The 24985-nt window shown below is 35.9% G+C and overlaps 1 long non-coding RNA gene across 1 annotated transcript; it reads right to left on the bottom strand.

The window, feature by feature from the left end:
- On the bottom strand, nucleotides 1-18509 carry LOC147915993 (uncharacterized). Its single transcript, XR_015553578.1, has 3 exons — nucleotides 18325-18509; nucleotides 3445-3554; nucleotides 1-489 (listed from the first exon to the last, which is right to left on the bottom strand). It is a non-coding gene; the product is annotated as an uncharacterized LOC147915993 (long non-coding RNA).
- Between the last annotated feature and the right edge of the window lie 6476 nt (nucleotides 18510-24985).

Genomic DNA, 24985 nt, shown 5'->3' on the forward strand with positions numbered 1-24985 from the left:
AATGAATAAGTATATTGAAGTTTCAGAAAATAATATTCCATAGAATGGAAAAGTGTGAAAATGGAAAACCAATTTTTTACCTTGCATAAAGAGACACAAAAGTTTGATTAGCTGATAGAAGAAAAAGATTCAATGAAACGTGAGGGTTAATGTCTCTGGGAAAGGACCTAGGTCTCATTCCCTGGACTCCGACTGGGGATTGTCATTAGAAATTGCAGATAGTTTTGTAGGATCTGAAAGAAGAGAGGATTTATTTCTTGGGAGAAAGCCATGAAGCCAGCAAGTCTAATAGAGAAATCTCCTTGTCCAACATGGTACAGCAGAAGCAAAATATTCATGTTGGCAATCCCTAAGCAGGCAAATTTAGTCTGAGGCTTGACCACATGATCTTCTTCGGTGGGAGAAGATTTAACTGTTCATTATACCACCAAGAATTGAGAAAGTGTGATATACATGAGGAGGAGGAAGTGACCAACACAATTTTGACATCTGAAAAACAAAGAGAAATGTAGATATATCAGCTGCAGGTGCGTTTGAGTGAGTTACAAATGACCAAAGGCCATTAGAGGTTGTACATTCTAATGGAACCCAGCATGATCAGATGTTACTTTACAGACAAAAGACTCTTGTGCTTAGAATTTATAAGCCTCCATTTTAGATAAATGGAGGCTTGAGAGCCAACCTCAGGTGTAGACTAATAACAACATGAGATTGTGACTCAAACTCTATGCGCTATAGACGTATCACAATATTTTATTAAAATTCATCAAACAGCAAATTGTTCAGAAAGAAGTGATTCAGGCAAATGGTCCAATAAGAGATGAAATAAGTATTAATGCACTCAAATAGTTGTCCGTTATCCTGGATTATATTTATATTATACATTTATTATAATGTATAGACTTGCATCCTTTTTACTTAATTTAAGATGCATACATTCTATTTTATTTTTTGCTGTTTATCAATCTGAAGAATAAAATGATGGATTATTTTTAAAAACATATTTTATAATTATCAAAGTCAAATATATAACCTTGATCTCTTTATTTCCGATCCTAATTAGAAATCAATAACAGAAGGATAATAGAAAAGTCTCTAAATACTTGGAAATTAAACAATACACTGAAGGGTAAAGAAGAATAATTGCCCCCATCTTTGTCTATTTTCCACTTTCCATTGAAATAGTAACTTCAGGTTAAACAAGAATACATTTTTTTTTCTTTGCTTTGCTTTTAATGGATTTGCATGATTTTGGTATCAGTGTGGGTAATGCTGGCCCCATGTGTTTAGGGATGTCTCCTTCTCTACTGTCTCTGGAACAAATTGCACAGATTTGGTGTTATTTCTTTAAAGTGTGTGGTGAAATTCACCATTTAAATCAAATAGGCCTTGAAATGATTTTTGGAAAGATTTTTAACAATGAGTTTAATTTTTAAGTTATAGGACGATTAAGTTCATCTATTTCATTTTTGGTGGGTTTTGGTAGTTTGTAGTTTTGAGGAATTGGTCCATTTCATCTAAGTGGTCAAATTTATGTTCATACAGTTGTTCTTAGTATTCTATTAGTTTCACGCTAATATTTGCAGGGTGTGTAGTGATATCTCTTCTTTCATTCATGATATTGGTAAACTGTGTAATCTATTTTATAGACTGTTATTCTTGCCAGAGATTTATCAATTTTATTGACCTTTTGGTCAACAAGAATTTTTATTAACAGCTTTTGGTTTGATTGATTTTTTTGTATTAGTTTTCTATTTTCAATATTATTTATTTCTGTCCTTTATTATTTCTTTCCTTCTGCGTGATTTGACTGTTTCACTTTTTTTTTTCTAATTTCCTAAGGTGTTTTCTGGATTCATGATTTGAGAATTTTCTTCTATTCCAACATAAGTGTTTGATGCCATAAATTGCCATGTAAGCCCTTCTTTAGGTAAATTCCACGAATGTTGATATATTTTGTTTTCATTTTAATACAATTGAAAATACTTTCTAATTTCCTTTAGGACATCCTCTTTACCCATGAATTAATTAGAAGTATGTCGTTTAATTTCTAAGCATTTAAAGATTTTCTTATTATCCTTCTGCTATTTATTTCTAGTTTAATTCCATTATGGTCTAAGAACCTACTTTGCATAATTTCAATTGTATTAAATGCATTTTTGTTTGTTATATGACCCATATATGGTCTACTTTAGTAGCCTGCCTCTTTCCTTACCTATAATTTGCATATTGTTTAGATCCAGTTGAGATAACCAATAGCATATGTTGCTAGGCCTTTCTTCTCCTCTAAAATGTTCTGACAAGCTCTATAATGGAATATAGGGTATAATATAATATATACATATATATATGTGTATAGAACATATAAGGGACCCATAATAACTAAATTCCAAAAGATCTCAGAAAGAAGGAATCTAGCTTCTTGTGGGTGGGGACTAGATATATTCTATTTTGACTTAAGTGTATTAATTAAGACTCAGTCAGAAAATACATACACTCTAGGTTTTCCAGGTACAGGACATTGGTTATTCAGCTACCGGAAGTACTGAGGAGCCAAATTAAAGACAATGAGATGACCAAAAGATTAGAAATAGCAAGTAAGTCTCCATTTCTAGGACTAGAAGGACAAAGAAGAAATTATGTAATTAGATCCCAGGAGCTGGTGTCCACTAGTGGGAACTAGAAATACATTGGGCCCTTCTGGTTGGAGCCGAGGTCACAGAGGATAAAGTTATCTAGTGAAAGACAGAACCAAGGAGAAGATTCAGCTGCTCTCAGAGAAAGAAAAGAAGAGAAGTATACTGTGTTTTCCCACCTCCCAACTTTGTCTTCTGCTAGGGGCTCTCATTAGCTGAAACTTCCTAAAAGCCAGAAGGCAAGAGATTTTAGGAAATATAATTTTCTGTAATATACAGCAGAACAAAAAAGGGCTGGGAATAGATCCGAGAACAAATAGGAAGATGACCAGAACACTGTGAATAAATGCTACTGTGTTTTGTTTGATGAGAGAAAAACTTAGGAACAGCTACTGAAGAATAAATGTGTCAGAATCAAAAGAACATAAGAATTTATTTGTCAGTGTATAATTCTAGCTTTTATTTCAAATTAAGTATTGCCTTGTTTGAGATTCCAGAAAATTGTATCATGCTTCTAATTATATGAGTTTATGACGCTATTCCACTAATTGTACATTTCTTTTACTTAGTGTAATGATAGAACTACCTAACATACTTGTAGAAATTGTTTCTTTTGTCACTAGTGAGAAGTGTCAAGCAATATAAATTTGAAATCAGACACTTGAAATTATGTGATAAATTAATTGGTATGATAAGTTTGATTTCTTACCCAAATCGAACATATAATTTGAGCAACTCAAAACTCAATTGAAATTATTTTGGGAAATCAGGCTTGCAACCTGTTGTGATCTCCCAAAGCCTTACTTACAGTTTTAGAGATGCCTCAGGAGCAACTGGAAAAGAGAAGGTCACTCTCCTGAGCTGGTGTCAGCATCATGGACCCTTGAGATGCTTGTCACAGAGTGGGGCCATTGACTCCTGCGATGGGTGACTCTGATGAGTGACATTGAGCCTGTTTTTTAGGTCTTAAACTAGCTTGAATACAGCCATCATCCCTTCAATTGATAAATTGATATGTGCAATTGAAATATTTCTTTGACCATATATACAGAGAGAGAACAACATTGCCATTTAAGATAAATCTGTTCATTTTTTCCTTTAAAATTTACTTTCTAACACCAGTGATAGAAAATAAGCTTTGCAACAGCTGAAAAGCCTCATTAACACCAAAAATTAAGAAAGGAAAAACACCTTCTATTTATTTGTCAGAAATATGTGTATGATGATAAAAAGAATAGTGACTCTATTACTCTAATGGTAATAACATTAGGATTTCATTTGACAGAAATGATACCTATAGTTATAGAAAGTATCTTTTCAAATGGAAAGAGCACCACACACAAAGATAATCAATTTTAATAAGTATATTGTCAGTGTTTGTAATAAGGGCTCTCTTCACATGCGAGGAGAGTCATCAACTGTCTCTGGCTCTGATTTGAGGGGTCTCCTAGGAATATCTTGACCACTGGAGGATCTGATTTCACCAAGCTAGATGTAAGCATTCCCAAAGCTTATGCCTTTTTTTTTTTTTCAAGTGGGAAAGAAAAAGGAAGAAAATCAATTACTTTCAGCTGAATTTTCTGCTACTTATTTATAACAGATAATGTTTATTGAACATATATCTTTGTGAGACCATTTTCTAAATTCTTTCAGGTATTATTCTATTTAATCTTCAAAAAAACCTTTGAAGTAATGAAGTAGTTATGCTTACTGTCCCAATTTATAGTGGGAGGAAATTGATGATTAGGGAGTTCAATTAGTTTATTCATTGTCATACTGCCAAGAAATGGTGGAGTCTGGGTTCAAACCCAAATCTGTCTGAATCCAAGGCCTGATGATTGAAATATTTAAAAATAATTCTTCAAAAGTTACTATTGTATTTGTAAGGAAAGGGAGGTTTAACAAGACTCAATAACTGATAGAATGAAAATACAGGTATTTATTAGAAGAATTGGAATTGAAATCTAGATATTTCTCCATACTGTACCATTCCACTGTTGGGAATTGTAACACAAAATACTCAACATCCTAGCATGTACGAAACAGACAGTTTAAATCCAGAAGCCTCTGAAAAGAGAGGCTTCAAGCTTCAGATCGAAAGGCTCCAAGGATTCAGATAAACAGATCCGCATCTTCAAAGATAGCTCTAACTGACCTCACATATTTGTGAACGATTAATTTTGACTGACGAGAACTTATATTCCTCAAAACTCTGAAAGCCAAATTTAAATTTCTCCATGTGCTTAGATCAGCCTATTTAATTTACTAGATCTCTTAACCTTGAAGTTGAAATACCAAAGGGTAAACATACTACATACAGTATCATCATCAGCAGCAGCAGCAAAGCAACACATATTGAATAGATGCTATGGGACAGGCACGGTACTTACTGCTTACAAGCATGCGCGCATTTAATCCTTACAGCGATGCTGCAATATAATACCTAATTATTCCCATTTTGTAGGTGAGTAAACAAACTTAAACTTGTTAATTAACATTTCCAAGATCAAACAACCAGGAAATAGTAGAGCTGGTATCTGTGTATACGTTGTCTGACTACAATGTTCACAGTCTTATCTGTTTAGCAATGCTTGTGCTTATATATTTAACAAAAGCTCAATATATGGTTACAGGTAATTAATTTATCAAATATTATATGATAAACGTAATCAGATAGCTGGAAATATTTTAGTGATATATATATATATAAAATAACCCAAGTGTCTGAAATGGAGTGAGGACTCTAAGATCACATAATGATAGTAATTGTTTCTCCACTGCTCAGTGGGTAATACCCACAAATTGTAAACTAGTGCAAAATGTGGTTGAATATTTCTATAAATACCACAATGATTTTGCAAAAGTTTCACTATTGTGTGCTTCAAGAGTATTTCAGTCTGTAGTGTAAAAGGCTCTCCTTATTTATTAAACAATTGTTGCTTGAAAATATTTTTTCCCATGCCCTCTGCTGTGCGTGTTAGCCTTCTTTTAAAAGAAAATGATAAACATGAAACAATTATCCTCTAGTTATTGAGGGATTTTGGATAAGTATTTCTATTATATTTCAGGATGGCAAAATGCCTTTAAAAGCCAACAAAATTTATATTTAACTCATCAAGGGTGAAACCAGAGAGTAGAGTATACTGCTGTACAGTGAAACATTTTTTCGATCCAATTATCTGCATTTCCTATGACCATTATACCTGTCATCCATGCTCATACAAAATTGCTGAAGGTCAATGCCTCTACTATTCACTTCTGTCACACAGCCTGAGTTAAGTGACTTCAGAAGAAGTTGATGGATTGTGAATAAGAATAGGTTGCTGTTCTGCCAATAAGAGTTGGTATTGATGACTAAAGTAATGTCACTAGTCACTACTGAGTTAAGGTCGTGTTCTAATGACATTCGCCATGGCAATCAAAAAGGCCTCTGCTACAAGGTATAACACATATTAATCTAACTCAAGGGAATTGAAAGCAATGGATATGTTTCCAGGGCAGATCAACCCTCAAGTAATGATGGAAATATTTGCAGGCTGTAAGTGTCACATTCAGCGGGAAGATAATAATTCTACACAGGCTTCTCTTTTTGTTTATCACGAAGGCTATTTTTGTATTTTATTAAGTGTGAGTTTCTACTATAATTATTACCATTAGTCTTTCAAATGACATTTGCACAGGCCAGCTCTCTTAAACTATTTTGAAGGCCCCTAATCATTTCCCCTCATCTTATTAAGCCTATGGCCCAGATAGCAAGCCATTCTCTGCACTGCCTGGACATATGATATAGTCATTTGTTTCTAATAGATTGTAAACATCCTAGGTAGTGTTTGTGTTAATATACATAAAATACATAAAATCACAGCTTCACCTTTTCTATGTTCTGTTTGAAAGGAGGGGTCTGGACCAGGGAGTCCAGACTGGGCTAAATGCTGAGTTATCTCGTGGTGAATATCAGAGTAGGAAATAAAAAGTCTGCCTTTTGGTTACAGGATTAATCAAATCAAGGAAAACAGGTTCATCCTCAAAAGGATAGTTTCCAAGATATTTTGTTAGATACTTTCACTCTGATCTACGTTTGTGGTTCCCTGTCTTAATGGACATTCCTTGCTGAACAGGAGGTTCATAGATGAGAAAAACTGAAGTCCACTTCTTTCCTTTTTCCCAACTTCTGCCATGTGCCACGTTAATGGCACGCAAAACCTGCCTGACAGACACATCACAGTTCCCTGGAATCTGAATTAGAAACTACACGTTCCTATATGAAGTCATGTGGTAAATTTATCCTTAACTTCTACAGCTTATTTATCCAAATGCTTTTGTTCTAAATCAAACTCAGTACTGCGGGTGTCATAAAGGTTTATATGTATTCCACAGCGACTACAGTTCCTCAGAAATAGGCATGTTCTCTCACTTAAGACTCAGTTGCATATTTTGTGATATTTTGTAAGTTAAATATTTGGGACAGTCTAACTCCTTCTCACTTTCACAGAGCATGTTATTTCTTTTATTCATTTTGTTGTTGTTGAAGAAATGTCTGTTTGTTAGATAATATGACATGGATTCATAACTTATTCCACATACTGTTTAGTTTCTGTCTAAAGAGTATATGGACAGTCAATAAAGCCAGTCTCAAGAATTCGTTTATAAGTTGGTTGTCTAGAAGTTAGAGTAAATTTTCCCACATAATCAATGTGCTAAATTGTGGTCCCCAGTCAGGTTTTACTAATGTCAGTTCTATATCCTGAGATCAGTGATATTAAAGTGTATAAGAGAATGAAAAAGAGGAGAGATCAACTTTTTCTAGGATAAATACAATTAGAATTTTGAAAACCAAGAACTGTGATTTTGATAATTTGTTCTGTTTTTTTAAGGACTGCACTCTCATCTCTTCAACCTCATTTTCCCAGACCCATGTGCACCCCTACACTGCCTGGGCCTGCCCTACATCAGCCCCATTCTCCTGCATTATGCTTCCCACTCCAATTTGAAATTCCTATTCTCTTCAATCATAACATTTTGTCTTTCTAAGAAGAATAATTCAGCCAAAGGTTGAAAGAGGTCAAATTCACTTCAGTTAGTCTGTGAAAGACTCATAGATACAAGCTACTGTAGAGACTATGCCCTCTCATTCTTTTATTGTCTTCTACTGCTTAGGATATTACTTGGATATTACTTAGATATTACTTAGCATGTATTCAATAATGGTTTTAATAGATAACAATAGTATCTATTAATTCTATATCTAATAATATGCATTAATTTCAAATAATGCTTATTTATCTAATATTTTCTATTATCTGATAAAATGATTTTTTTAGAGATTTTTGCCTTAAATGGTTTTTCATTTTTAAAGGAGTTGACTTATTTAAGTTAAGGGGAATAACATATATTGAGCATCTACTCTGTCCTGGGTACTTCAGATGTTTTACATAAATTTTCTCAAATTAAAGTAAAATCTATGGAGTAAATGTCATCTTAGTTTTTAGATCAGGAAACTAAGGCTTCATGAGTTCAAGAAACTAGACCAAGATTGTCACTATTAGAGCTGGCGTTCAGACTTAGTTCTGTCTGACTTCAAATCTTATTCTCTTTATGTTTAAAAAGCTAAAAGAGGAAATATTTTAATAGCTAAAATTACGGTAAATATAGCAAAATGAAAATAAAGATTTCAGCCAATGTGGAAGAAGCAGATTGAGGGTTTTTGTTGTTTGCTGTGGTGGAATCACTCAAGTCTTAAAATTTACTTGAGGGTCTGCCGCTGGGTTTGTAGCTCCTTTACTTTTTTGCTTTCTTTCTGAGGCCTTATATTTTCCAAAGAACTTATGCTCTTTGAGGAGAGGCACTCGTAGCATACATTTCTTTATCTCCATATGAAGTTGTGGGCCTCACCTCCCACTAATACTTAACAACTATTTTTTGAATGAATGAATGAATATTTTTCATATCATAAAGTGGGAAGATTCCCATTCCTTAACCTGAAAAAAAATAAAACTTTCATTGATAAAATTTTTCTCTTAGTATACATTAGCTTATATTTTTGTCTTTCCATGCACTACCCAAAATAGTTCCTTCCTTTTACCTAGATACTTACAAACACTAGTTGACACTTTACATATATGACAAAGCTATAGCTTTTGATAACAAGCAAAATCTAATTTTTTATGTTCTATGAATGAAAAATGCAAATTGCTCACAGGCAGTTTCTTTGTAGAGAGGAATAGTAGAAATTTAAGCAATTTCCTTGTTTGCATCAAGTCGGGAAGTTAATCTGAATAGTTCATACACTTTTTGTATTAACAGAAAAGAAAGAAGGGCTCTTGCCAGAAATTATTCTGACAGTTGAGTCTGAAAACACAGATTGGGATTTGGCTTCACGGTTTTGAATCGCATGCAGGAATTAAACACTTCATTCATCCTCTTCCCAGGAGATCATCTAAATGCAGGAAGCCAGCATCACTCTATAGTATTGCTTTCCAGACAAGTTGAGAAGAATTACACCAACACCATTTAATTCCCTTCTGATTTGGCCCTTAAACACTCAAGGTCTCTCTAATAAAAGAATGAATTGAAACACAAGTTTAACCATACAGAGCTTTAACCATTAAGCCAAGTCTCTCTTCGTGACACTTTGAATCTAGGAGACTAATTTATTACTTCCTAGTATTTTAGGTTGAACAGATTCTTCCACTGGATTAACTTCGGTCTCTGGGACTTAAAGTGTGACATTGAGAGAAATAAAAATAAATCTCATTATTTAATTTAGGTAAAAAGATAAGGTCATATGTCTCTCAATCTCACTTTCCTTTTCTTTTTTTTTCATAACTATTGTATTTTATCAGGTTGGGCTGGATTATGCTGCCAAACATTAGTGGATTCACATAACAAACGTGGATTTTTTTCCTCGAATTACATGAATAACATGGTTCAGCAAATTTACTCAGTCCCAATTATCACAGCAGTGGGAAAGAAATGCAGCAAATCCAAATCATGCGCTCACTACTAGCCCTTCACGTGGAAGTGAGATACCTGATTTAATCTCCCATTTTGTTGTCCAAAGCAATTTTCATTACCATGCCTGACTTCAAAATCAATTGAGAAGTGCAACTTACCATATGCACTAGAAGGCAGAGCACCGAAAACGTGTGAAGATCAGCACCAATGAACCACGTTTCTCATACCATATACTCGCCTTTCTCTCCCAGCAGCAAAGAGGTCAAGATCTCAAATCCTCACATCAGAAAGTCTGGCGTCAAAGTGGACTGAGCTACCTCCTTTCTACAGAATCTTGAGCAAGTTACTAAACCTCTCTATGCCTATTTTTTTCATCTGTAAATGATGATAAGCAATCCTAGGCAAATTCCTCCATCATAGACAAATTTCCTGTTTTTACAATGGGCTGTTCGTAAGCATTTTTTTTCCTATTTGAGTTATTGTTTTTTTGCCAACACCCCACCATCTTAATTACTTTAGCTTTATGAGAGGTTTTGGTATCTGGAGGACAAGTAACCTTTTAAATATCTTCAAAACTGCATTGGAAATTTTGGCCTTTTATTTTCTGTATGAATTTTATAAACCATTTGCAAAGTTTTAGGAAAAAGTGTTCAACATTTACATTGAAGTTAAACATTAGTTAGGGAACAGATGACCTCTTTATGATATTGAGTCTTCCTATCCACTGGCCCTAATATATTCTGCAGATTATTCAGTTCTAAATATTTTCTAATTAGCATTATGATTTCTTAGTTAATTCATTAATTATTTAACAGGATTTTCTTTAAATTTCCAAAATCACTTTTTATGATTTATTTTATATTGATTTCTGATTTTATTGATCTGTATTTAAAGAAAATTATATGTATGTTATTAATTCTTTGGTTTTTATTACTTTCTTTAGGGTCCAGTACATAGTTGGTTTTTCTATTTAGGAAAATATCATTGGTTGAAGGATTCTATATATGCACATTTAAAAGAATGTGGTGTTCCAGTCCTCTGTGTTATTGTTTTAATCATTCATCATCATCTTTTTTTTTTTGCTTAATGGTTCAATTACTGAGATAGATGTTTTAAAACATCTCTAATATGATATGTTGTCTTAATTTCTCTTTATAATTTCATCATTTTTAGCTTTAAATATTTTGCAGCTCTTTGATCATGTTATCCATTCAGAATTAGTATATATTTTTGGCAGATTGTTTCTCCTCAATATGTGGTAGCTCTTGCCCTTATTGTTTTTAATTTTCAATATATTCTGTCTGATATTGTTAAAATAGCTACTCTACTTTTTTTGTTGTGTTTTATCATTCACTAGTACACGTTTTCTTCCCATTTACTTTTAAACTCTACTTTGTTATATTTTAGGTAAGTCTCTTTTAAACTACATTTAGATGTTTTTGTTATTGTTTTGTAATCTGAGAGTCCCTCTTTCTTTAACAGATGAATTTATGCACTCTGTACTTATTTTCGTTATAGACATATTTGGTAGTATTTCTACCATGTTTTGGTGACCATTTTTTCCGCGTTTAGCATATTGGTATATAAAGATCCAGTACAGTCATTTTAACCCTAATTAATAACCTGTTGCTTATTCCCCTACTGTGAAAGAGATTATTTCACCTTTTTTTTTTTTTTTTTGCCATTATAGGGTAGTATTGAACATGCTTGAACACACATCCTTGTTTATGTATGTGAGAGAAGTCTTTGGTAGACTCTGACAATTGTCAGGTTTGAATTTGTACTTTTTTGACTTTAGTACGAATCACTAAACTGCTGCCAAAAATGGTTGTATTAATTAAAAACCCACCGTCAGTTATTATATTAACTTATCCCAATTTTTTCTCATTAATAAAATGGATTCAAGTAAGGTGTTGAAATTCACACTACAAATTTAGGGCGTGAACTCTAGTTATTAATACTGGGATCATCCATTTACTCCAAGAATGGTACTTTCTCCAAATGTCTTGAAAGTATTCTGATTCTTTAGTACCTGAAGATTTCTTGATCCCTCATTGATTGTGAAAATGTTGGCTTTACAATAGACCTAGCCCTCTTCAGTATTTGTCCTTTTTACTACCACCTCTCATCTAGCTTCTGCCACTGACAATTTTCTCTGATCCTCTGATTTTTGTAATAGGCCATTTAGTCCAATTTGTGCACTGGTACTGGCCTAATTCGGTAACAACTCCATCCTTGCTTCACCTTGCCGAATATTATCAACCTGTGGCTATCATTGGCTTACCAATTTTTTAAACAAAACCTTAAAATAAACCAGTAGTGTAACCTAGTATTAAAATCAGTTGTGTGCACTCAGATTGTGTTAATAGAAGTACAGAGAACAGAACACAAAACTATTACTTTTCTGTTTCACACCAGTCAAACTACATAAACTAGTGCTCTGTTAAATTCTGAGTGCCGCATTGTAAAAGAGGGATTGCCAAACAAGGGAGAGGACAGTGAAGGACAACCAGAATGGTGAACTGATGGAAATGTTGCATGAAGCACAATGAGGAAAAGGAAAAGGAGAGAGAAAAAAAAAAAAAAATCTAGAGACTTTCTCCCCAGAGAAAAGAAGTCTCAGTGGAGACATGACAGCTGTCTTCAAATATTTGAAGCACTGTCAAGGGACGGAGAAAGAACATAGAATTATTCTTTGTCACTGTTGAAGGCAGAATCAGGATTAATGTGTGACTTAGGAAGACATGACTCTCAGCATGTTATAAGGAAGGTATTGGTCATAGTCACATTCATCTAATGAAGGAAACATCTGCCTTGAGACGTAGTAAATCCCCCAAGAGTTCTATCTGAAATAATATATGATAGAGGAGAAGGATCTTTCACTATCTTTAGTATACCTATGATCCAAATTCCCTACAAATGCAAAAAACTATATATATTTAATATGCACGTTTGTAGAAAAACAGATCTTTCCCTAATGTGTGTTAAAATTCCCACTAAAAATAACATTGCAATTTAAATATTTTATATATTTAGTATCTTCTTAAATACTTTGACTAAAGGGTGCACTTATTATAAATAATATTTAAAATTTCTCCCTGAATTCAATGCTTTATGTATCAATTAATTATAATTTTAAGTCACAATATGCTTCATTCAGAAACATAACTAAATGCATTCTAATGCTAGAATACAATGACATTCAATAAAATGCAAAATAAGATGTAGAATTCACAATCCTTTAGCACCAAAATTGATGATTGCAATAATAAGGCCTATAAAACTTTACGAATTAACGTAAGTCTTAAGAAATTCTACAGTGCAGCTGATGAGGCCATAGTGAGTGAGTCTTTAGATTCCATGCTGATCATTTGAGCATTGTGTGTCAGCATCCACTAAACTGGATTTAATTACGTTTCGAATGTAAATGTTCACATTAAATAAAAGATTAAAGTTATCTGCAGAATTCTGAATTTTTTATCATCTGTGGAGGTTTTAGAAATTACAAGTTATTAATAGAAATACTAGTGGCATGTCCATCTATTGATGTTTTCTTTCTTCCAAGCACTATGGTTTCTGCTCTACAAAACCACAAGTTTTTTGACAGTTGTCTTTTTATTGTGAACTTTTCCCCCACTTCAATCAAATGTATAGTTTTTTTAATAGTTAGATCTTAGCGGAAAAGATATACTGAAAAATAAACACTCAATTTAATCAAAATATTTCAATAACAAGTTGTACCGTATATCTTATCAAGTTTGTTAATATTATAGTTACAGCAACACATCAAGGCAGGAACAACTCTCTAGGCTACCCAGTTTTGCAGACGACATTTTCATAAGACTTTCCATGATGGACAAAATTTGATGGAGATCATGTTTACAGGACATAAAATAGATAATAATTGCATATAAAAAATAACTATTTCTAAGGAAAGGTAGTAAAATATTTACCTTGAATTTTAATAAAATGAACACATAACCTTTGTTATTTTGCTAATTCATTAACACTAGTTATTTGGAATTTACTCTGATAGGAAAGAGAAAGATAGATGAATTGGTTTTTAAGTCACTGCTCTAGGATCTTGCTATGCAATAACTTCACAAATTGCCACGAAAGTGGAGAAATTATTGGAGTTAAAAGGCCATGTTGAATCATCAAATACTTACACAATTGATTCTATTTCATAAAATAAGTAAAATATGTAATAACTAGATATCTTTTTAAGAAAGTAGATCTTATCCATTAGTTTAGTTCCCTTACTCCAAAATTTCATTGAAATTATATATATATTTGGTACATATATATATTTATAGAAGAAATCTATGACAAGATGGAAAATAACTAAGATGATTTCCTTGGATTAGAAATTTTTAATACATTTCTATAACTGAGAAGACATAAGAGCATGATGACTTGTTAATAAGTGGGGAGAATCATAATTAAAAATCCATGTGTACAAAAGAAAAGAGCTACAGCAGATATAAGCTTTATTTCCTTTACTTTCATTGTATTCCCTTTTTTATTCTTTTAATATTACCCTATCTATGCCTGTGTATTTGAAGTGCATTTGTGGTAGACAGTACAGGCATACCTCATTTTATTGCGCTTCACTTTATTGCTCTTTGCAGGTATTGCGTTTTTTACAAATTGAAGGTTAATGCAACCCGTGTTGAGCAAGTCTATCGGCGCCATTTTTTCCAACAGCATTTACTCGCTTCGTGTCTCTGTGTCACATTTTGGTAATTCTTGCAATATTTCAGACTTTTTTGTTATTATTATATTTGTTATGGTGGTCTATGATCAGTGATCTTTGATGTTATTATTGTAATTGTTTTGGGGTGCCATGAACTGTACCCATATAAGACAGAGAACTTAAATATTATGTGTGTTCTGACTGCTCCACTGATGGGCTGGTCCTCCATCTCTCTTCCTCTCCTCATGCCTCCCTATTCCCTGAGACACAATAGTATTGAAGTTAGGCCAATTAATAACCCTACAATGGCCTCTAACTGTTTAAGTAAAAAGAAGAGTTGTACATCTCACACTTTAAATAAAAAACTACAGATGACCAAGCTTAGTGAGGAAGGCATGTCAAAAGCCGAGATAGGGTGAAAGCCGGGTCTCTTGCACCAAACAATTAGCCAAGTTGTGAATGCAAAGGAAAAGTTTTTGAAGGAGATTAAAACTACTAGTCCAGTGAACACACAGATGATAAAAATGTGGAACAGCCTTATTGTTGATATGGAGAAAGTTTTAGTGGTCTGGATACAAGATCAAACGAGCCACAACATTCCGTTAAGCCAAAGCCTAACCCAGAGCAAGGCTCTAACTCTCTTCAATTCTATGAAGGCTGAGAAAGGTGAGGAAGCTGCAGAAGAAAAGTTTGAAGCCAGCAGAGGTCGGTTCATGAGGTTTAAGGTAAGAAGCCATCTCTAAAACATAAAATTGCAAGGTGAAGCAGCAAGTGCTGATGTAGAAGCTGCAGCAAGTTATCCAGAAGATCTAGCTAAGATCACTAATGAAGGTAGCTACACTAAACAATAGATTTGCAATGTAGATGAAACAGCCTTACATCAGAAGAAGATGCCATCTAGGACTTTCATAGCTAGAGAGGAGAAGTCAATGCTTGGCTTCAAAGCTTCAAAGAATAGGCTGACTCTCTTGTTACAGGCTAATGCAGCTGGTGACTTTAAGCTGAAGCGAATGCTCATTACTATTCTGAAAATCCTAAGGCCCTAAAGAATTATACTCTGTCTGTGCTCCATAAAGGGAACAACAAAGTCTGGATGACAGTACATCTGTTTACAACATGGTTTGCTGAATATTTTCAGCCCACTGTTGAAACTTACTTCTCAGAAAAAATGATTTCTTCAAAATATTACTGCTCATTGACAATGTCCCTGGTCATGCAAGAGCTCTGATGGAGACGTACAATGAGATTAATGTTGTTTTCATGCCTGCTAGCACAACATCCATTCTACAGCCTTTGGATTAAGGAGTAATTTCAAGCTTCAAATCTTATTGTTTAAGAAATACGGTTTGTAAGGCTATAGCTGTCATAGATAGTGATTCCTCTGATGGATCTGGGCAAAGTAAATTAAAAACCTTCTAGAAAGGATTCACTATTCTACATGCCATTGAGAACATCGTGATTCATGGGAAGAGATCAAATATTAACATTAACAGGAGTTTGGAAGAAGTTGACTTCAACCCTCATGGATGACTTTGAGGGGTTCAAGACTTCAGTGAAGGAAGTAAATGCAGATGTGATGTAAATAGCAAGAGAATTAGAATTAGAAGTGGAGCCTGAAGATGTACCTAAATTGCTGAAATCTCATGATAAAACTTTAAATGGATGAGGAGTTGCTTCTCATGAATGAGCGAAGAAAGCGGTTTCTTGGGATGGAAACTACTCCTGCTGGAAATGTTGTGAAGATTGTTGAAATGACAGCAAAGGATTTAGAACATTACATAAACTTAGTTGATAAAGCAGCAGCAGAGTTTGAGGGGAATGACTCCAATTTTGAAAGAAGTTCTACTGTGGGTAAGATGCTATCAAACAGCATCACATGCCACAGAGAAATCGTTCATGAAAAGAAGAGTCAATTGACGCGACAAACTTTATTGTTGTCTTATTTTAAGAAATTGCCACAGCTATCCCAGCCTTCAGGAACCATCACCCTGATCAGTCAGCAGCGATCAACATTGAGGCAAGACCCTCCAGCAAAAAGGTTACAATTTACCGAAGGCTCAGATGATGGTTAGCATTTTTAAGCAATAAAGTTATTTTTTAATTAACTTATGTATATTGTTTTTTTAGATATAATGCTATTGCACACATAAGAGATTACAGTGTAATGTCAACATAACTTTTATGCGCACTGAGAAACCAAAAAATTCACGTGACTCGCTTTATTGTGATATTTGCCTTATTGTGGTGGTCTGGAACTGAACCCACAATATCTCTGAGGTATGCCTGTCTATGGTTGGGTCTTGCTTTTTAATCCAATCTGTAATCTCTATCTTTTAATTGTTTAATGTAATTATTCATATGGTTGATTTAAATCTACAGTCGTACAAGATTTTTTTTTCTATTTGTTCATCTACTCTTTCTGGTTTTTCTTTTCCCTCTATTTCTACATAACTTTGGACTAAGTGTACATTACTTATTGTTCCATTTAATTTTTACTATTAGTTTATTAATTATACCTCTTTCTCTACTTTTTAGTGGTTCCCTTAGAGTTTGCAATATACTTTATCACAGTCTACCTTAGAATAATATTATACCATTTCATGATTAGTGTAATCTCTTTACAACCTATCCAAATTCTTCCTTCCCATCCTTCATGCTATGGTTGACATATTTTTCATTTTTATACATATTAAAAATCTCACAATATATTGTTACTATTTCTGATTTTGGTGATTATCTTTTAGAGTAATACAAATAATGAAAAATATATTTATATCTACGTTAATTTTTATCAATTCTGGACTTCTTCATTTCTTCGTGGAGATTCAAGTTTTGATCTGGTGTCATTTTCAGTTTTTTCTTTAAGAACTTCCTTTAAAAATTATTATAGCACATGTCTCCTGGTCATGAATTATCTTGTCTCTTGTGTTTTCTAAAAAATTGTTTATTTCACCTCTTTTTAAAGCATATTTTAATTGGGTTTAGGGTCTGGGTTAACAGAGAGGTGTTTTTCCTTCAAATTTTAAAAGGCACCACATATTTTGTTATAGTTTGTGTATTTTTTTTTTTTTTTTTTGGTGAGGAGGACTAGCCCTGAGCTAACATCCGATGCCAATCCTCCCCTTTCTTCTTGAGGAAGAGTGGCCCTTAGCTAACATCCATGCCCATCCTCCTCCACTTTATATGGGATGCCACCACAGCGTGGCTTAACATGACGTAACAAGTGGTGCGTCTGTGCGGGCCTGTGAATCCTGGGGTCGCCAGAGCAGAGCCCGTGCAGGGGCCGGCCCCCTAGTTGCGTATTTTCTGATGAGACATCTGCTGTGTTTCTTAGTTTAGTTATTCTGTATGTAATATGTTTTTTTTCTCTTTTGTCAGCTTTCGAGATCTTTCCTTTATCTTTGGTTTGTAACAATTTAAGTATGATATGTCTAGATGCATTTTGTTTTATTTTTTTCCTGCTTGGTGTTCTTGGAGCTTCCTAGTTCCGTGGTTTGATAGCTTTCATTATTTCAGAAAATTCCTGGGCTTAGGGAGTCAAGATGGCGGCGTAGGCAGACTCTGAACTCACCTCCTCCCGCGGACACAGCCAATTTACAACTACTCGTGGAAAAACTACCCCTGAGACAGAGCTGAAAACTGGATAAGAGGAACTCCTGCAACAACGGACAATCCTAACTGGGGTAGAAGAGGCAGAGACTCCCTTCTGGAGAGGAAAAACGCCGCCTTCACAAGCCGCCAGCTTCACGGCCGCGGGGAGCAGCTCACAAGTACGCAGCCTCCCTGGAGGCGTGGGGCCCTGAGCCGGGGAGCGCCCCCGCTGTGGGCATATTGTGGATTCAGCACAATCGACACCAGTGGCATAATATCTGACTTTGCCTGCTACTAAAGCATTGGGGAGCACCCCCAGAAAACCCGGTTCACAAAGAAACTAAAACTGGCTCTTAAAGGGCCCGCACACAAACTCACCCGTTCCAGAAAGCATCCTAAAATCACCAGAAAGAAAGGTACACAGTGCTTCGGTGACAAGAGACTCACCTAATAGGCCCTGAGTGCATCTCGGTGAGGGGTGAGACCTCTCCAGGGACTGGGACATTGGCGGCGGCCATTGTTGTGGCCTGGTGTGAGCCTGCTGACACAGACGCCATTGGAGTTCTCCCTGAGACCTGCTAGCCCAGGGTCTGCTCCACCCGCTAGAGCACCGATTTAATCCAGCTCAGCCAGGGCAGGCAGCCCACCCTAGAGACTGGCCCCACCCAACAACAAGCCCTCAGGCAACGTGTGGGCCTGCATAGATTGGTGACTGGATTCTCTGCAGCCTGGCAACTGAGCTGACTTGAGCGGGGCAGGGTGTGCACAAAGAGCGGGTGGAGAGTGTGGGGTGGTGGCAGAGTGTGTGGGGCTCCTGCTTTGGAGAGACTGGGTCCGCTTGGGGGAGGTCGGGGCGCTCACACGGGGCAGGACTGTGTTGACTGTGTGTGTGGACCTGTGGGCAACAGGGCTTGTCAGCTGCAGAAGACTTGTGAATCTCAAAGACCCAAATAGGAGGTTTGCCCCACCTTCCAAAGCCTGAAACAATTGGGTGCTCCTGTGCCTGAGGGCAGCCACACCCAGCTGCAATCCTCAGAGAGCTGACAAGAGACCTAATAGGCTAGAGGTTTACAGCAATTGTAAGGCCCTGAGCCTAACAACCTGCCACACTGGGGCCCTACTCACTTAAAAGAAATACTGCAACACAAATGTGGTATTAGAACTTGCAGCCAACTGTGCTGGGGCTCCCCACAGCTGATAAAGAGACTGAAGGGCCCACAACAACTACAAGCAGCTGAGCATTACAACAGCTGGCCAGGAGCATAACTCAGCCTCCCTGGGCGCCTATAGGGAGAGCTAACAGGCCACAATAGGACACACGTAGCCCACATAGGGGTCACCCCTGGAACATTGAGAACTGAGGGAAGCACACTGGAAGCCTCCTAAGGCATCGCTTACATAAGGTCACCTATCCAAGAGCAGGAGACGTAGCTGACCTACCTAATACGTAGACACAAGCACAGGGAAAGAGGCAAAATGAGGAGGCAAAAGAATACATTCCAAGTAAGGGAACAGGACAAAACCCCAGAAAAGGAACTAAGTGAAACAGAAATGAGCAACCTACCCGACAGAGAGTTCAAACTAAGAGTGTTAAGGATGCTCACTGATCTGGGGAGAAGAATAGATGAACTCAGTGAGAATGTCAACAAAGAGATGGAAGATATAAAAAAGAACCAATCAGAAATGAAGAATACAATACTGGAAATGAAAAATTCATTAGAGGGACTCAAAAGCAGAGTAGAGGATACAGAAGAACGGGCTGTGAGCTGGAAGGAAGACAAGAAGAAATTACCCAAGGTGAACAGGTAAAAGAGAAAAGAATTAAAAAGAGTGAGGACAGTCTAAGGGACCTCTGGGACAACATCAAGCGCACTAACATCCGTGTTATAGGTGTCCCGGAAGGAGCAGAGCGAGACAAGGGGGCAGAGAATCTATTTCAAGAAATAATAGATGAAAACTTCCCTAACCTAAGGAAGGAAACAGACATCCAGGTACAGGAGGCACAGAGAGCCCCAAACAAGATAAACCCAAAGAGGCCCACACCAAGACACATCATAATCAAAATGTCCAGAATTAAAGATAAAGAGAGGATCCTAAAAGCCGCAAGAGAATGTCAAGTTACATACAAAGGAAACCCCATAAGACTATCAGCTGACTTCTCAGCAGAAACCTTACAGGCCAGAAGAGAATGGCACGATATATTTAAAGTGCTAAAAGGAAAAAACTTACAGCCAAGAATACTCTACCTAGCAAGGTTATCATTCAAAATGGAAGGAGAGATCAAAATTTTCCCAGATAAGCAAAAATTAAAGGAGTTTGTCACCAAGAAACCAGTGTTACAAGAAATGTTAAAGGGACTGATTTAAGGGGAAAAGAGAAGACCACAAATAGGAAAAATTATCTATTTCCACGATTAGAACGTAATGGATACAAATGCACAAAAAAGAGGTTGGATATGATATCAAAAACATAAAAGGAGGGAGGAGGGTAGTTAAAGAGTACAGCTTTCAGACAGAGGTCAAACTAAAGTGACCATCAATTCTGTATAGAAGAAGTAAGGAACAGAGAAGGACTACTAAAACACTGAGGAAAAAAAAAAGTTAAAAATGGCAGTAAGTACATACTTATCAATAGCTACTTTAAACGTCAATGGACTAAATGCTCCAATTAAAAGGCATAGGGTGGCTGACTGGATAAAAAAACAAGACCCATATATATGCTGCATACAAGAGACACACTTCAGACCTAAAGACACTCACAAACTGAAAGTGAAGGGATGGAAAAAGATACTCCACGCAAATGGCAATGAAAAGAAAGCTGGGGTAGCAGTACTCATATCAGACAAAATAGACTTTAAAACAAAAACTGTAAAAAGAGACAAAGAAGGGCATTACGTAATGATCAAGGGGACAATCCAACAAGAGGATATAACACTTGTAAATATCTACGCACCCAATGTAGGTGCACCTAAATATATAAAGCAATTATTAACAGACATAAAAACAGAAATAGACAGTAACACAATAATAGTAGGGGACTTTAAAAACACTCCACGTACACCAACGGATAGATCATCCAAACAGAAGATCAATAAGGAAACATTGGCCTTAAACGACACACTAGAACAGATAGACCTAGTAGATATATACAGAGCATTCCATCCAAAAACTGAAGAATACACGTTCTTTTCAAATGCACATGGAACATTCTCCAGGATTGATCACATATTAGGCCACAAAACAAGTCTCCATAAATTTAAGAAGATTGAAATAATACCAAGCATCTTTTCTGACCACAATGGTATGAAACTAGAAATCAACTATAGGAAGAAAATCAGAAAAGCCACAAATACATGGAGATTAAACAAAATGTTACTGAACAACGACTGGGTTAACGAAGAAATCAAAGAAGAAATCAAACAATACCTGGAGACAAATGAAAATGAAAATACGACATGCCAGAATTTATGGGATACAGCAAAAGCAGTTCTAAGAGGGAAGTTTATAGCAATACAGGCCTATCTCAACAAACAAGAAAAATCTCAAATAAACAATCTAACAATGCACCTAAAGGAACTGGAAAAAGAAGAACAAACAAAGCCCCAAATCAGTAGAAGAAGGGGAATAATAAAAATCAGAGCAGAAATAAATGAAATAGAGACCAAAAAAACAATAGAAAAAATTAATAAAACCAAGAGCTGGTTCTTTGAAAAGATCAACAAAATAGACAAACCTTTAGCTAGACTCACCAAGAAAAAAAGAGAGAAGGCACAAATAAGTAAAATCAGAAATGAAAGAGGAGAGTTTACAACAGACACCTCAGAAATACAAAAGATTATAAGAGAATACTATGAAAAGCTATATGCCAACCAATTCGACAATCTGGAAGAAATGGATAAATTCTTAGAATCATACAACCTTCCAAAACTGGATCAAGAAGAAGTAGAGAATTTGAATAGACCAATCACCAGTAAGGAGATCGAAACAGTAATCAAAAACCTCCCCAAAAATAAAAGTCCAGGACCAGACGGCTTCCCTGGTGAATTCTACCAAACATTCAAAGAAGACTTAATACCTATCCTTCTCAAACTCTTCCAAAAATTTGAGGAGGGGGAAGCTCCTAACTCATTCTACGAAGCTGACATTACCCTGATACCAAAACCAGACAAGGACAACACAAAAAAAGAAAACTACAGGCCAATATCACTGATGAACATCGATGCGAAAATCCTCAACAAAATACTAGCAAATCGCACACAACAATACGTTAAAAAGATTATACACCATGATCAAGTGGGATTTATTCCAGGGATGCAGGGATGGTTTAACATTCGCAAATCAATCAACGTAATACACCACATTAATAAAATGAAGAACAAAAATCACATGATCATCTCAATAGATGCAGAGAAATCATTTGACAAGATCCAGCATCCATTTATGATAAAAACTCTGAATAAAATGGGTATAGAAGGAAAGTACCTCAACATAATAAAGACCATATATGAGTAACCCACAGCTAATATCATCCTCAATGGTGAAAAACTGAAAGCTATCCCTCTAAGAACAGGAACCAGACAAGGATGCCCACTGTCACCACTCCTATTTAACATAGTATTGGAAGTCCTAGCCAGAGCAATCAGGCAAGAGAAAGAAATAAAAGGGATCCAAATTGGAAAGGAAGAAGTGAAACTGTCACTATTTGCAGATGACATGATTTTATATATAGAAAACCCTAAAGAATCCACCAGAAAACTTTTAGAAGTAATAAACGAATATGGTAAAGTTGCAGGATACAAAATCAAGATACAAAAATCAGTCGCATTTCTATACACTAACAACGAAGTAGCAGAAAGAGAAATTAAGAATACCATCCCATTTACAATTGCAACAAAAAGAATAACATACCTAGGAATAAACTTAACCAAAGAGGTGAAAGATCTGTCCACCAAAAACTATAAAACATTTCTGAAAGAAATTGAAGAAGACACAAAGAAATGGAAAGATATTCCGTGCTCTTGGATTGGAAGAATTAACATAGTTAAGATGTCCATACTTCCTAAAGCCATCTATAGATTCAATGCAATCCCTATCAAGGTTCCAACAACATTTTTCACAGAAACAGAACAAAGAATCCTAAAATTTATATGGAACAACAAAAGACCCCGAATAGCTAAAGGAATCCTGAGAAAAAAGAACAAAGCTGGAGGTATCACACTCCCTGATTTCAAAATATACTACAAAGCTATAGTAACCAAAACAGCATGGTACTGGCACAAAAACAGACACACAGATCAATGGAATAGAATCGAAAGCCCAGAAATAAACCCACACATCTATGGACAGCTAATCTTTGACAAAGGAGCCAAGAACATACTATGGGGAAAAGAAAGTCTCTTCAACAAATGGTGTTGGGAAAACTGGATAGCCATATGCAAAAAAATGAAAGTAGATCCTTACCTTACACCATGCACAAAAGTTAACTCCAAATGGATTAAAGACTTGAATGTAAGACCTGAAACTGTGAAAGATCTAGAAGAAAACATAGGCAGTACGCTCTTCGACATTGGTCTTAGCAACATCTTTTCAAACACCACATCTGACCGGGCAAGAGAAACAATAGAAAAAATAAACAAATGGGACTACATCAAACTAAAAAGCTTCTGCACAGCAAAGGAAACCATCAACAAAACGAAAAGACAACCTAACAATTGGGAGAAGATATTTGCAAACCATACATCTGATAAGGGCTTAATCTCCAAAATATATAAAGAACTCATGCATCTCAACAACAAAAAAACTAACAACCCAATTAAAAAATGGGCAAAAGACCTGAACAGACATTTCTCCAAAGAAGATATACAGATGGCCAACAGACACATGAAAAGATGCTCAAAATCACTAACTATCAGGGAAATGCAAATCAAAACTACAATGAGATATCACCTCACGCCTGTCAGAATGGCTATAATTAACAAGACAGGAAACAACGTGTGTTGGACAGGCTGTGGAGAGAAGGGAACTCTCATGCACTGCTGGTGGGAGTGCAAACTGGTGCAGCCACTATGGAAAACAGTATGGAGATTCCTCAAAAAATCAACGATAGAACTACCATATGATCCAGCTATTCCACTGTTGGGTATTTATCCAAAGAACTTGAAAACACCAATTTGCAAAGGTACATGCACCCCTGTGTTCATTGCAGCCTTATTCACGATAGCCAAGACTTGGAAGCAACCTAAGTGCCCATCAAGGGACGAATGGATAAAGAAGCTGTGGTATATATACACAATGGAATACTACTCAGCCATAAGAAACGACGAAATCCAGCCATTTGTGACAACATGGATGGACATTGAGGGTATAATGCAAAGTGAAATAAGTCAGAGGGAGAAGGTCAAATCCCGTATGATTTCCTTCATTAAGTAGTAGATAATAACAACAATAAACAAATACATAGGGACAGAGATTGGATTGGTGGTTACCAGAGGGGAAGGGGGGAGGGAGGAGGGTGAAAGGGATAATTCGGTACATGTGTGTGGTGATGGGTTGTAATTAGTATTTTGGTGGTGAACATGATGTAGTCCATGCAGAAATAGAAGTACAATGATGTACACCTGAAATTTTTACAATGTTATAAACCAATGTTACTGCAATAAACAAAAAATTAAAAAAAAAAAAAAAAGAAAATTCCTGCGCGTTATGTTTTGTCTGCCTTATTCTGTGTCTATTCTTTCTCTGGAGTGCCAGTTAATCCTATGTTCAGCCGTTTGTTATTGTTCCACAATCCGTAGCTCTTAGATCCTCTGTTCTGTGTTTTTTCTTATTATTGTTTCCTTTAGAGTCAATTTTGTTGATTTCTTCTGATATCTTTTGAGAGCATTGATTTCTTCCTAAGTTAAGTCTACTGATGAGTCCGTCAAAGAAATTCTTCAGGGGCCGGCCCTGTGGCTTAGCAGTTAAGTGTGTGCACTCCACTACCGGCAGCCGGTTCCGACACCGGGCACGCACTAAGCACCGCTTCTCCAGCCATGCTGAGGCCGCGTCCCACATACAGCAACTAGAAGGATGTGCAACTATGACATACAACTATCTACTGGGGCTTTGGG

Source organism: Ceratotherium simum, chromosome 11 (genome assembly GCF_057802395.1).
Source record: "Ceratotherium simum simum isolate JZ-2026a chromosome 11, ASM5780239v1, whole genome shotgun sequence".
Classification (NCBI taxonomy): Eukaryota; Metazoa; Chordata; class Mammalia; order Perissodactyla; family Rhinocerotidae; genus Ceratotherium; species Ceratotherium simum.